This window comes from Orycteropus afer, unplaced genomic scaffold, assembly GCF_000298275.1.
Source record: "Orycteropus afer afer isolate SDZICR_OR568_19922 unplaced genomic scaffold, OryAfe1.0 scaffold00007, whole genome shotgun sequence".
Classification (NCBI taxonomy): Eukaryota; Metazoa; Chordata; class Mammalia; order Tubulidentata; family Orycteropodidae; genus Orycteropus; species Orycteropus afer.
The window spans coordinates 2,419,920-2,435,021 of record NW_006921594.1 but is presented as its reverse complement, the minus strand read 5'-3'; the positions used below and the strand labels follow the sequence as shown (position 1 = coordinate 2,435,021).

The window sequence follows — 15,102 nt, the reverse complement described above, 5'->3', positions numbered from 1 at the left end:
ATCTTCTGTGTCTGTGTTAATTGGTTTCCCTTTTCTTTGTTGAAGAGGGTCTGTGCAATCCTTCTGCCTAGTCCGCCATCTTGCCCCGCTCCCCCCCCAAATTCTTATTTGAACTTTTAAACACTTTTTGTTTTTTAAGTAAGTGATTACTTATGGTTATGATTGATGACCCATTGTAAGTGAGAGAGAGGTCCAGGTGCCTGTTTTGGTAAGCCCAAGTATTGGTTTCCTGTTTTATCCCTTAGCCCTCTGGGGAAGTTGCTTTCTTAGAGAGATGTTATCATTGTTTAGACTACACATCTTGCTTTTACTTTCACTATGCAGCATTACATGTTAAAACTGAAAAAGAACTAATGTAATTAGCGCTCGTAGCCTGGTTTAATGGCATAATGAGAGGTTGGATGGTACAGAGTGGACTTTAAAATCTAAAAACTTGATGTAGCCATAAAGAATTACTTGATTATCTTAGGGTGCTTGATATATTAATCCAAAATCAAGGTTTATGTTGTGTGTGAGTAAGAGTTTTTAAGGGCGAAAACCCTTTTACCTACTTTTCTGCAAAAGTACAAATGCCTGCTTCCTTCATCTTTGACAGTCAGCCTTGAACTGAAATAAGCTCTCTTTTTCAGTTAAGAATATTTTTAAAAAGCAGCCTTCCAATGAAGTGTTTGTAAATATATTGGAAAGAACACTTGCCTCACTATTGTAGCTAAAGTTTGTTCTTGAAGTAAAGCAAAATCTCTTGTAATAGAGATATAGTTTACTTAAGAGTCATATTAATAAGTTTAAAAAAAAAGATCAGCTTTTTGAATAATATATGAATCCATGTGGTATCAGTGGTATCTAGGCATTTGGGATAATACATAATTAGTTTCCATTCCTTTGAGAGAAAGATGTGGATGTTAAAATAAATTGCTGATGAAGCAAATACTTTGGAGAACAGTATATTTCAAAACTTTGTGCAATATCAGCTATTTCTTTCAATGGTATGGAAATATAACGTAAGACTGAGAAGATTTATTAGGGGCAACTTTAAACCATTCTTACTCTATAAAAGTTCATCATTTGCTCATTTAGTAAGACTTACTCAAACAAGGAAAATAGCAAATATTTATAGGGCTGCTGGGAAAACGTTAGTTCTGTGCAACTTGTGGCACCATTCTTTGTAGCCAATGAGCTAATAATAAGCATTTGTTTGTATAAGAATAATTTGTATTATAATACTTAAACATTTAAAAGAACTTGAGACATTCTTGGTCATTTAGTTATTATGGATTACGCTTGTACAAAATGCTGAATAACGGTCCTATTCCAAAAATACTCATGGAGTGGGAAGACTTAGAATTGTGAAATATATTCACAGGGAGGGAGTGAGTTTAGAGTAAGTTGCTTTTATTAAGTAAGAGTGTAGAAACTGCCTGCATGGAAGGAACTGTTTTGCTACCAGGGAGCTCTGGTGGCATAGTGCTTGAGGCACTTGACTGCTAATCTGAAGGTTGGCGGTTCAAACCCACCAGCCACTCCTCAGAAGGAAGGTTAGGCAATCTACTTCCGTAGTGATACTGCCTCAGAAACCCAAGGAGGGGGAGCTATGAGTTGAGTCAGACTGCATGGCACATAACAACAACAACAACAACAACAATTTACTGTTCTTGCACAGTAGAATATGCATAGCATCCCAGGTATGAGGCCATATGCAAGCACAGTTTACCAACTGCTCCTGGTTTTTTGAGACACACAAACAAAATACCTTCTCATCAGCTCATCTCTTTTAAGTCTGTACTCTGAAATTGGGGCAGTTTATCACTGTTTCCTTAAATATATTCAAAACTTTTCTTGAGAAATGGAACCCATTACTTAGCCAGAGTTCGTCACTCCTAAGTCATCATCTTTCTCAGATTTGCTTATTTTGATAAACATTGCATTCATGCTCTGTTCCTTGTCCCCATTAAGCTTAAAGAAAATGAGGGGTTAGTTATAATGTGATAATGGTGCTTACTGGGAAGAAGTCTTTAATTTCATTTCTTTTCCTGATGACGCCAACAGTTGTTAAAGTAAAAATGTTTAAATGATACAGTTCAGAGTGTGTACTTAATGTGCAAAGCATGCAAGTGTGTGGGAGTGTTTATCTTCTGCATTTCAATTTTTTGCTAAAAATAAATAAACAAAAGCCAAACACTGCTTCTTGGACCTAAAAACAAACCTGGATAACTAATCTCACAGAATCAGAATTGACAGCTCTGTGTGACTGAGTAGGTGTGATCTCCACCTGGTTATGATGACAAGTTTTAGTGAAACACTAAATTACAGTGAATTGAGGAAAGGGTTGTTCATGGTCTTACAATCGCATTTCTTTGGGAGATGGGGAAAAAGATGATGTTAAATCATTTTGGGATAGTTTTATTCTTTGCTCTATTAATTGCAGGTAGAGTGGCATTACTACTTCTTTGTGTGGTAATACAAATGGAAAAGTATTTGTGGATGATCATTTGGAAGAGAAGCTCACTGTATCATGTCAATTTCTACCTTCAGCTTACACCATGATATTTTTTTGGCACACAACTTTAAGACTCAGTCCCCTACAGAATGTCATAAAGAAGTTACATTATTCAGATAACTTAATTTTTTGTAAGTCTTCAACTTAGAGAGTTTCTGGTCAGCTGGGCTTGATACAATCTACCTTAGTGTGCCTTGGGAACTAACTGCTTCAGTCTCATGTACGATGAATGATAATATACAAAGACTATGAAAGAACTGAATGTGACAGTGATGATAGATACAAACATAGCAGGGTGATTTTTTAAAATAAGGGAAGGTACACACGAGTCTCTGAGTATCTTGCAAACAGTTAGGATGCCAGGCTGCTAAGCAAAAGGGTGAATATTCAGATTCACTCGAGAAAGGGTCTGGTGAGCTACTCCTGAAAAATTGGCTGCTGAAAACCCCATGGAGCATGGTCTGCTGTGACAACAGCATGAGATCGCCTTAAGTTGGAGTCAGCGGCACTGGGTAGGTGGTTATATATGCAGCAAGCCAGTTAGCTTGATTCCTATATTCTAACAAGACAGTAAACAAACAAAAAGTAAAGCATCGGAGGAAGAGTGAAAATGAAGTAATAGCCAGCAACTTGACTTACTGGTTAGCCAGCCTGTTTTTGACAGGAATATCACCTTCTACCCTTTGGTATTCTCCCCTCTATTGAAAAAAAAAGAAAAAATGTTGGTAAATAATTATATTAATAAATATTATAGAGGTGGCTTAGATTTTAAAAGTTTCACCCTTCTATCACTGATTCTTTCTAGATTTGTTTCTAAATTTGATGTCATATATCCATTGTTTCTCTACATGTTTATAATAAATTAGTCTACAGTATTGTAATAATATTAGAGATAAGGAAAGTCCTTAAAGATCAGAGAGTTCAGTCTCTCTGTTTCTTAGTTGACAATTGGAGCCCAAACAGGTCAGCAATCTGTCCAAGGATATCCAGTAGTTTGTGGCACAACCAGAGACCAGAAAATGGCCTAGATTATCCATGAGAGTATGTCATGATCAGTTGTCATTTGCAAGCCATAATGTGGGATTTGAAAGTCTATATTATTAAAAAATAATGATAAGAAATTAATAGAGTTTTTAAGGCCTCAGATACATAAATGTATTTAGTCCACTGCCCAGTTGCTCATTTTGTTCTCCCTGAGTTTACCGTCATGCTAAAAATCACTCTTGGTCAGTGTTCTACTCATCTGTGATTCCAGTATTAGAATTATGATTTTCAGTGGGATGTACAAGGTCGGACACATGGGAATCCTGGAGAAGGAGTTTGTTTTTTCAGATCATACATTATATTACTAAAGGGTGTGTGTGTTGCTTACATAAACCCCATGGTGTTGTAAAAAGGTTGAGAATTACTTCTAGAGAATTATGTGTTTAATTGAATAAAAAAAAAAGTCTGATTTAGGAAATTGGAATAAGATATGAAGATAAATGCAAATCGAAGTAATAGTCTCATTTCTAAAACCCAAGTAGATTCATAAGAACAGTAGCACTATTTCCTTACAACCATTCATTTCACTATTAAAGTACATCAAATCATTCATGTTATTCTCTCTAGCCTAAGAACAATTTCCACTCAATTTCAATATAAATGGATTTGCACATTTCAGAGAAATAGATGTATGTGTTTCTTCCTTGCAAAGTAATTAAAAGATACTGTTACTATAAATGTTTCCTAATATTCCAAATTGTGGTTGTATTTTACATTTATATGCTGTTGATGGCCCCTTTATGCAACTTCCCAAGAACCCTCTTCCTGAAAGTGTCTTGATTCTCAGTAAGTATTTGAGCCAACTTCTGGTCAGTTTTACTTTGATCTTGTAAGTGAATAATTTATTTTGATAATAGCTTATATGGTGATAAAGTACGGTATCTGGAAGACTGATACCAGGAAGGCTTTTTGGGAGTGCATCGCATGATTTTTAACATCTTTGTTAATGTTTGTGATTTGAATTAGAGAATTAATATATGGTCCAAAGGATTGTATGTGTATTCTCTACCCACACTAGCCTTCTATCAGTTCAACAAATGGGCCAAACCCTGTTCTTCTTTAGGACTTTGTGCTTGGTGTTGTCCCAGCCTGAAACCCTCTGTGGTAGTTAAGGTTACGTGTCGGCTTGGCTGAGCCTAGTTTTGAGTGGTTGGACAGCTGGATGTGGTGATTCCTCATGATGAGACTGGTAGTCAACTCTGTGGTGGAAGCTGCTGTGAGCAGCTGAGTGGCTGCCTAGGGGTGTGGTGTGGTTCCAGTATACACGAAGCAGCTTTGAGAAAGGTCTCTGAGCTTTTTGGCACATCTGGATCCTGCGTTTGGCTGAGTCTTCATCTCAGTGCCATGTTGTCTGCCGATCTTGGGACTGTTTACTAGTGGCCTGCTGTGTTGCTTGATGGTTTGGGGACTGTGCTGTTTTACTTGTTGACCTTGGGTTTGTCTGCCTCAGCAGCCAGCAGCTGCTTGAGTTGGGAGACGCCTCCAGCTTCAGAGGGCCAGGAGTAAGAGGCAGAGCTGAAGGCCAAGGTTGAGGGGCCTTCATCCAGCCCCTGCAGCTAGCACTTTGAATTCAAACTTCTGGCCTCCTAAACTGTAAGAGAATAAATCCCTGTTTGTTCAAGCCGTCCATGTGTGGTATGTCTGTTATCGCAGTATTAGAGAACCAAAACACCCACTTTCCCCTACTCTTTACAACTTTTTCCCCTTTAGGTGTCTGTTGAAATGCTGTTCCTTATCACCCAAACTAAAATAGTTCCCCTTATTATCCTTCTTTGATAATAGTACTTTTGCTTTTATAGCATTTATCATAATTCTAAATAGTATATGATTATTATTTATGTATTATCTCAACTAAGGTATAAGTCTGTGAGGGCAGGGACCATGTCTATTTTGTTCACCTGTACTTAACTAGCCTTAACATTGTGTCTACTATGTAGTAGATGTTCAATAAACAGTTGGTAAAAGAATGCATGATACATAGGAAAACAATTTTATATGTAATGAACCTTATTCCACTCTTCATTTTCAAGTGCTAAGGTCTTTTTATAGCTTCATCTTCTTTTATTATTATTATTAGCTCCAGTTGTTATCTATGAATTTTTGTCTAGTATTGGAAAATGGGGAGCTCTGGTGGCATAGTGCCTGAGACATTTGACTGCTAACCAGCCACTCCTTGGAAGGAAGACTGGGCAGTTTACTTCTGTAGAGATACCACCTCAGAAACCCAAGGATGGATTTCCTTGGGTGAGTCTGATTCAACTCGATGGCAGTGAGTTTGACTTTTTTTTTTTTTTTTTTTAAGTAACTTTTGGCCGTATGGCTGGGAGGCCAGCTCTCATTGTACTCACTCAGACTTTCTACTGGGAAAAAAAACAAACTGGGTGATACCATTTAAATATAGTTAATTCCCTCTCTTTAGGATTAAACCACAAAGATAATAGTTTTGCAATACTAACCTGTGTGTGAGACTGATGAGCCCTAGATGAAGTTATAAAGATGGAATTTTAAAACTCATATTCATATGATTACAGTTCTCTACTAAACAATATATTAAAAATAACCAGTTGTTTATGTGCTAAACAGAATAATAAAATAATAAAAGGGAATGTTTATTGTACAACTTGCTTTGTAACAATGGTTTAAAATCTGGTTGATTTTCAGGATCACCTGGAAATTCTTTTTTAAGATCTACCCCTGGGAATTTTTTTGATTCAGTAAGGAACCCTGGTGGCACAATGGTTAAGCCCTCGGCAACTAACCGGAAGATTGGTAGTTCTAACCTACCAGGCACTCCATAGGAGAAAGATGGGGCAGTCTGCTTCCCTAAAGATTACAGCATAGGAACCCTATGGGGCAGTTCCACTTTGTCTGGTAGGCTCACTATGAGTTAGAATCGGCTTGATGGCAATGGGTTGGGAAGGCAGGCATAGGGCCATGGGAGTGTATTCAGGAGTTACTTCTGGGAAGCAGGGTTGATAGCAATAGGCAAGACAAACTAGGAGATTGTTAAGAGAGCAGAATCTGGTGACACAGTGCCTAAGGCACTTGCCTGCTAACCATAAGGCTGGCAGTTCAAACCCACCAGCCGCTTCTCGGAAGGAAGGTTGGGCAGTCTATTTACGTAGAGACTCTGCTTCGGAAACCCAAGGAGAGGTCGCTATGAGTCGAATATCAATTAGATGGTAGTGAGTTTTTTGAGTGAATGAAATTGAGGGTAGAAGGTTCTAGTATTCAGTCATTTAAAAAAGTGGGTAGGGTATGTTGCTTATTTTAAAAATTGTTATTGAAACATCTAATTGAGGCATAATTATGAATAATTGTGAATAAGGAAGACCGAAAAAGAGTTGATGCTTTTGAGTTGTGGTGCTGGCGAAGAATGCTGAAAGTACCATGGACTGTTAAAAGAACTAACAGATCTGTCCTGGAGGAAGTGCCCCCAAAATGCTCCTTGGAAGCGAGAATGGCCAGATTTCATCTCACCTATTTTGGTCATGTTGTCAGAAGGGACCATTCCTTGGAGAAGGATGTCATGCTTGGTAGGGTGGAGGGTTAACAAAAGAGGGGGAGGCCTTCAACGAGATGGACTGATATGGTGGCTGTGATGATGGGCTCAAGTATAGCAGGGATCATGAAGCTGGTGCAGGATTGGGCATTGTTTCGTTCTGATGTGCATGGGGTCGCTATGAGTCAGAAACGACTCGGCAGCACCTAACAACAAAAATTGAGGCAAATATTTTTAAATTTTAACATTTTTTATTCTAGCAGATACCTGGGTGTAATATATTATTCTCAATACTTTTCTATGTTAAAACTTTATTTAAAAAAAAAAAAAGAAGTGTGGGTGCAGTTGAAACTATTTGTAGCCTACTGAACTGTCCATTTCTTTCTTAACAGATCATAGGTTTTATTCATACAGCAAAATGTCAGGGACAAATTCTGATTGGTCTCAGCCAACCATGATAATCCTGTTCTCTTTAAAAGTGATTGGCTTCTGGATCAGTGTTGGGCAGTGAGACCTGAGAGGAAGTTGGCTGGCAGATTAGGAGTTTTATATTCTTTTTTTCTAAATTTTATTTATTTTGTTGTCGTTGTTGAAGACAATTAGCTATGCGTTCCATATCCTCCTATTCCTGACTCTCCTCCTTCCTCTGTTGTGTCTCACTAAAACTCACTCACTACCATCAAGTTGGATCCAACTCATAGCGACCCCTCCTTGGGTTTCCGAGGCGGTATTACTGAGGAAGTAGTTGCCCAACCTTCCTTCTGAGGAGTGGCTGGTGGGTTTGAACCATCAGCCTTCTGGTTAGAAGTCAAATGGCTTAGGCACTATGCCACCTTCTGTACCTTGGATAGCTACTTGCAAGCTTTTAAAAGCCCAAGCACTACACAGTGAATTAGGATGTAGAACAGAGGCACTATTCATGTAATTAGACCCATTAAACACAGCGCCCCATGAAACCATGACCCTGAACTTCCAAACCAAGAAATAAAATCCCGTGAGGTATTTGGTTGTACATAAGCAGCCTCGGCAGCTACTCTTTTTTCTTTCCCCCATTGTTGTAAATATACCTATCACACAACTTTTGTCAGTTCAACTTTTTACAGGTGTACAGCTTATTGACAGCATTACGTGCAGTACAATTTTTTCCATTACCGTTAGCTTCCTTTTCCCCCTCTCTCCCACCTCCAGTCACCACTAATTAACTCTGGTCTCTGAACCTTTGCTTTTTCTTGTTTGCTTTATGTAAGTGAAGTCATACAATATTTGTGCTTCTGTGCTTGGCTTATTTTTCTCAGCATAATGTCTTCAAGCTGCATCCATACTATAGCTTGTGTCCATAGGGGTTTTAGATTCTTGGAAAGACTGAGAAAAAAATGCCCTCTTTTTTCATGAGTTGGTATCATGTTGGTGATGTCTGCAGCAGTGTCAGTCAGTCTAATAACTATGAGGGGAATAAAATGAGAATATTGACATGATGAATATGACAGTGAAAAGATAGAGCCTGTGTGTTCAAAAATATTCAGCTGAAAATTAATATTAGACCCACCCTATCTCTGGATTTCTTCTTATGTGAGAGAAGCTCTGTGAGCTCACTGAGGACCAGGGCTTTGTAAATTTTGTTCATTTTTCCTTCATGCCTTGAACAGTGCCTGGCAGTATGGTATATTTTCAACATATATTTTATAATGAATTATTTAAGTTCTTTTGCAGCCAAAGATAACCTGAATGGATTCTACAGGTTTCCATGACAGAATTGTTATTGTTGTTGTTATGTGCCATTATGTGTTGTTATGTTATGTTGTGTTGTTATGTGACTCATAGCGACCCCTCATTGGGTTTCCAAGGAAGTATCACTACAGAAGTAGATGCCTAGTCTTTCTTCTGAGGAGTGGCCGGTGGGTTTGAACCGCCAGCCTTCTGGTTAGCAGTCAAGTGCCTTAGGCACTACGCTACCAGAGCTCCTATGACAGAATTAAAAGAAGAAATATTTGTAACATGGTATCAATCAAGCTAATCTTTAAATGTGGTTAATGAATTTTTTTCTTGTGTTTAGCCATTTACTGGTGCATGTATTTTGGATAATATTTTAATCCCATAGAGGTTAAATTTTTCTTTATATTCTGATTCACATTCCCAAATCAGACAGTAACAGTTTAAAGCAGCCCTGTAAGGGGGAAAGATTTTAGTGTTAGTATGAGAATAATGAGAAAATATTGTGTATTTTTCTTTTTACTTACTTATTTTCATGTTGAAAACTTTCCATTATATTTAGATTATAATTCGCTGTTCACATATAAAGAAGAATTCAAAATCCTTGTGTGTGATTCTACATTTGTATGTTTGGAAAACTTTATGATTATTCTGAATACTGTTGCTATATAATATGGGATAAGAACCTTGTTTTTTACTTTGCTATGGAGGAAACTTGCCAGGAGCTTACAAAAAGGTTGAACATGATAATTAAGACAATCCTAGTCTTTGAGTCAATTCTTAGAATTTTGTTTGGTGTCTAAATAATGACAGAGAGAGTGTCATCTATAATGAAAATTGTTATTAGAACTAAAACACAAACGCTAAGGCAAAGGTCTCCTGGTCTCATGCCATATCTTAAGGGAATTGATTACAGATTAAAGAGTCATACTAATATCAAGTTCTCACAAATGAACTTTGAAAAGTACTAGCTCTGTTAAGGCTCTGGGATATTCATAATAATGAAATGTGCTTTTATTGTGAATATCTTTGTATAAGCTACCAGAAATAAATTTATTCTTTAAATATCCAGGTAGCAATCTATAGGTCCCTCTTCTTAATGCCACATTTCCTAAATGGGACCTAATTTGCATTTCCATTGCATTAACCTCAAGGAGATAACAGTTTTACTTGTACATAGAATAGGGCTTTACTTTTACTCAGATGTTCAAACCGGTTCATTTATGTTTGATGCAGTGAAATCAGAACAGATCCAAATGTTTAAAATTTGGGTGATCTGCAACGCTAATGGAAATGGAAAAAATAATGAGTTAAAGCCCAGGACTAAGAGACTCAGAAGAGGCATAGTGAGCCCTTTCAGGAACCTGATGCATGACATTGAAGTATTGCCAGGATTGAGAGCAGGACTACAGAAAGTGACACACAGTCAAAACAGCAGTTGGCAACCATCTTTGAGAAGAGTACCGTTTTTTTCAACTCAGCCAGTTAAGAGATTTGCTTGCTATGGAATGCTTGCACTGCTCTTCTTTTCTAAGTTTCTAGTAGGGTTTTGACCTATAATTTCCATCCTTCTGGTTAATATTCCAGTTCACTCACATTTTACAAATTGGGATCTATTCCACTGTCACTTCATTGGTCTTGACTGAGCCAGGCTGAACCAGTGCAAAGCTTTGCTTTTATTATGGGGGTGAGATGGGCGTGAGGAACAAAAACCTTGTAGATACATAATTTGGCAACGATTTTTCATATGCTATTTCCCTACACATAGCATGATATCTGTAACTGAATCTTTAATTCCCTTGTTATAACTGAGAGAATTGCTTGAAAATCTTTGTTACACTTCCACCATCCTCATGTTATGCTTTTACAGCAATTCCCTGGACTCACGAAGGTGAAGGATGACGTTTATAATGGTATCGAATACCAAACTGTTGCTTGATTTATTCAGGAAGGTTGTTATGTACTGGGATCAAGTGACAGCTTAAAAGCTAGTATAATTCATCATCATCAGCTAATTTTCACTGGTTGTCCACTGGGTGCTGAAAACTGTACAAGACTCTGTCAGCATGTATGTGGCTGATAAGTTTGACAGAACTCTTTAAGAAGACGGGATCGTGTCCTTAAGGAACTTACTATATAAACAAGGCAAGTCAGCAAATGTCCAGTGTTAAGTTCTCTCTATAAAAGTATGCAACTAAAAATACTTTATTTTTGTGAAGGTGTCATGTCATTAAATTAAGGTCCCACACTCATGTATATCTTTGCTGCTATCAGAAGAAGGGGGGGGGGGGTGTTAGCTAGACTAAAGTTGGCGTTAATAGTGGTCCAATCCTTGGTTGACCAGCACTTATTTATGAGTATACTCATGGATACTTTCTGATCTCATGCATAAGATTTCAAAATTTTCCTAATTAATCAAGATCCACTTATCCTTCACAGAAACGTATATGCACTTCACCTCTTCCCTGTAGCTGCTTGCTCTTGAGTCAATTCTGATTAACAGTGACCTATAGAACAGAGTAGAACTACCCCCAAAGTGTTTTCTAGGCTGTAATCTTTATTGGGGGAGCTCTGGTGGCAAAGTCCCTAAGGCATTTGATTGCTAACCAGAAGGCTGGTGGCTTAAGCCCACCAGCCACTCCTTGGAAGGAAGACTGGGCAATTACTGCCTTGGAAGCCCAAGGAGGGGTCACTATGAGTTGAGACTGACTTGACGGCAGTGAATTTGTATTGGTTTGTTTTTTGGAGTCTTTATTGGAGAAAATTGCCACACATTTTCTCCTGCAGATAGGCTGGTAGATTCATACCGCTGAGCTGTTGGTTGGAGCCAAGCAGTTAACCATAGCAGCACTGGGGCTCTGTTCCCAAAGAGACAAACCAGAGTCACATGTAGATGATGACTCTAGAACTGGTATCATGTGCTCATTATTCTAGGCCTCTGGGTAATATTGATTCTGCCTCTGATTTGCTTGAGAAATCTAATCTAGAAGAAATTAAGATGTACCTCCTCATGATCCTGCAACTCATGACTTAAAACGTATCTGATTATATTTAATGGTGAAGGATGTATAGAGTAGCCACAATATAGACTCTGAGATACTGTATTGGTCCAGGGAATACACGATATTCCCCTGGTTAGGAATGGTACAGAAGATGCCATGGCCGGGAACTCCCATAAGCATCTTTTTGTCCTTTTCCCGACCTTGGCCTGAGTTTCATGGCCAGTGGTTGTGCTTACTTCAGGCTCATCAGCTAAGATTTCCCTTGTTGGGTATCCTTCGTGGCCATACTTGAGGAAGGCTTTGGGCAGGACTGTCTTGCAGGGGCCTTAGCGGTTCTTTTCTTGTTAACAAGGACTTGGATTCAGGGAATGCTTTGGGGTAGAAGAATCACAGGTCTTTATTTGCTAGGCTGGGGATTTTGCTGACAATATAATTGGTTTAATATCTTTGTTAATTGCTTATCAGTATCATGGTCGTGGTAGGGGATTTCATTTTCTGGTAACCGGCACCAAAAGTTGTGTTAAATAATGATCTTTGACTCCGGTCCTTTGCCACATTTGTTTAGGAACCCTGGGCTCTGCTCATCTTCTGTCATCTCAGTTTAATGGCTTCCTGTCACTAGCTCTGCTTCTATGGGTGTTTAGGCTTGCCCTGGGTGGCTGCTCCTTCCCAGGCTGTGTCCCTTGTGAATGAGTTATATAAACTGCTGATGGGGGGAGTGAGTGAAGGAGGCACCTGAGAGAACCTGGGGTTTCAGACTTCCACAGTTCTTGTTCCTTGCTAATATGTCCTATCCCATTTTCTAACACTTCACATTTTCCTAATCAGCAGGCTAAATTTAGACTAACAGATAATTTGGCTGCTGAAATCACACAGCTAACATGTGTGATTATCTGAGCTTTTGTGATCCCTGATCACTGGCTACAAGGGCTACTGCATTTAGTAGTGTAATGTGAATTTCTTAGAGGCCAGTGGGAGCTAAAATTCCGTCCTTGTTCTACTCCCAATTCTTGCACTCAGACAAAAAGGGCCTTTTGAGATTTGTCTACACAGATCTTTTTAGATTTTTACAAAAGCAAATGCTGACTGTGGCTGTGTTGCTTGCAGGTAAAAAAAAGAACTTCCCTTACTAAAGCTACCTGATTTTCTAGTTGGTTTGCACCAGTTGTTGTTGTTGTTGTCATGTGCCGTCGAGTTGGACCTGACTCGTAGCGACTCATCCTTGGGTTTCCGAGGCAGTATGATTACAGAAGTAGATTGCCTCATCTTCCTTCCGAGGAGTAGGTTTGAACTTCCAGCCTCCTGGTTAGCAGTCAAGTGCCTTAGGCACTACGCTACCAGAGCTCCATTAAAATGCCACCACTTGTCTATCTGTTTGTTGTACTGTGGTATCTTGCTTGTTGCTGTGAGGCTGGAGGATATGCCAAATACCAACAACCATGGTGGGCAGGTTTCAGCAGAGCTTCCAGACTAAGATAAACTTGGAAGAAGAAAAGGGCTTTCTTAAAAAATGGCCAGTGAAAACCTTAAGAATAGCATTGAAACACTGTCTGATATATTACTAGAAAACTTTATGAATAGCCCTGAAACATTGTCCTATATAATGCCGGAAGATGAGCCCTCATGTTGGAAGGTACTCAAAACACAGCTGGGGAAGAGATGCCTCCTCAAAGTAGAGTTGAACTTAATAATGGAGACGATAGAGTAAAGCTTTTGGGACCTCTGTTTGCTGATGTGCAATTACTTAAAATGGGAAGAAACAGCTGCAAACATCCATTAATAATGGAATGTATGAACTATGAATCTAGGAAAATTGGAAGTTGTTAAAAATGAAATAGAATGCACAAGATTGATATCCTAGGCATTAGTAAGCTGAAATGGACTGGTTTTGGCCATTTTAAATCAGACAACCATATGGTCTGCTATGTCGGTAATGACAAATTAAAGAGATATGGCATGGCATTCATTGTCACCAAAAATGTTTTCAAGATCTATCCTGAAGTACAGTGTTGTGGGATAATATCCATACGCCTACAAGGATGACCAGTTAATACTATTATTCAAATGTATGCCAAAGATGTGGAAACTGAAGATTTTTTACCAACTTCTACAGTTGGAAATTGACCAAACATGAAGTCAAGATGTGTTGATTATTGTTGGTTCTTGGAACCCAAAAGTAGGAAACAAAGAAAAATTGCCAGTATTTGGAAAACAAAGCCTTGGTGATAGAAATGATGCTGGAGATTACATGATAGAATTTTGCAAGATCAATGACTTATTCATTGAAAATACCTTTTTCAACAACATAAGTGACAGCTGTACACATGAATTTCACCAGGTGGAATACACAGGAATCAGATCAATTACATCTGTGGAAATAAGCCATTGAGAAGCTCAATATTTTCAGCCAGAACAAGGCCAGGAACTGACTGTGGAACAGACCATCAACTGTTCATATACAAGTTCAAGTTGAAGACAATGAAAACAAATCCACAAGGCCCAAAATATGACCTTGATTATATCCCACCTGAATTTAGAGACCATCTAAAGAATAGATTTGATGCATTGAATACCAGTGATTGAAAATCAGATGAATCATGGCATGACATCGAAAAACATCATATGTGAAGAAAGCAAGAGGTCATAGACAGGAAAGGAAGAATTGACCAAAATGGATGTCAGAAGAGACTCTGAAATGTGCTCTTGAATGGAGAGTAGCTAAAGCAAATGGAAGATGTGACAAAATAAAAGAGCTGAACAGATTTCAGAGGGCAGTTTGAGAAGACAAAGTAAAGTATTATAATGACTTGGAATTAGAAAGCCATGAAGGAAGAACATGCTCAGCAGTTCTCAAGCGGAAAGAACTAAAGAAGAAATTCAAGCCTTGAGGGGCAGTATTGAAGGATTCTGTGGGCAAAATATTGAACAATGCAGGAAGAATCAAAAGAAGATGGAAGAAATACACAATTCCTGTACCAAAAAGAGTTGGTGGACATTCAGTCATTTCTGGAGGTAGCATTTGATCAAGAACCAATGGTATTAAAGGAAGAAATCCAAGCAGTACTGAAGGAGTTGGCAAAAAATAAGGTTCCACCGAGTAGTTGAACATGCAGTCTTGGGACCATAGTCGCAGGGGACATCAAGCTCAATTGGCATAACATGTTATACAAAACATTGTTCCACCTCCTACTTTGGCGAATAGCGACTGGGATCTTAAAAGCTAGCAAGCTGCCATCTAGAGGCAACGATGGGTCTCTCCTTGTCCAGAGCAAAGAAGAATGAAGAAAACCAAAATTCATGGAAACAATTAGTCCTAACGACTGGTACACCATCTGATCTGCAGCCTA

At 38.6% G+C, this 15,102-nt stretch overlaps 1 protein-coding gene across 1 annotated transcript in view; it reads left to right on the top strand.

Moving 5' to 3' along the window:
* Positions 1-15,102, top strand: part of MDFIC (MyoD family inhibitor domain containing) — a gene marked incomplete at its 5' end in the record, with an annotated part of 110,963 nt that overhangs the window by 47,745 nt on the left and 48,116 nt on the right. The gene's annotated exons all lie outside the window — the stretch shown is intronic.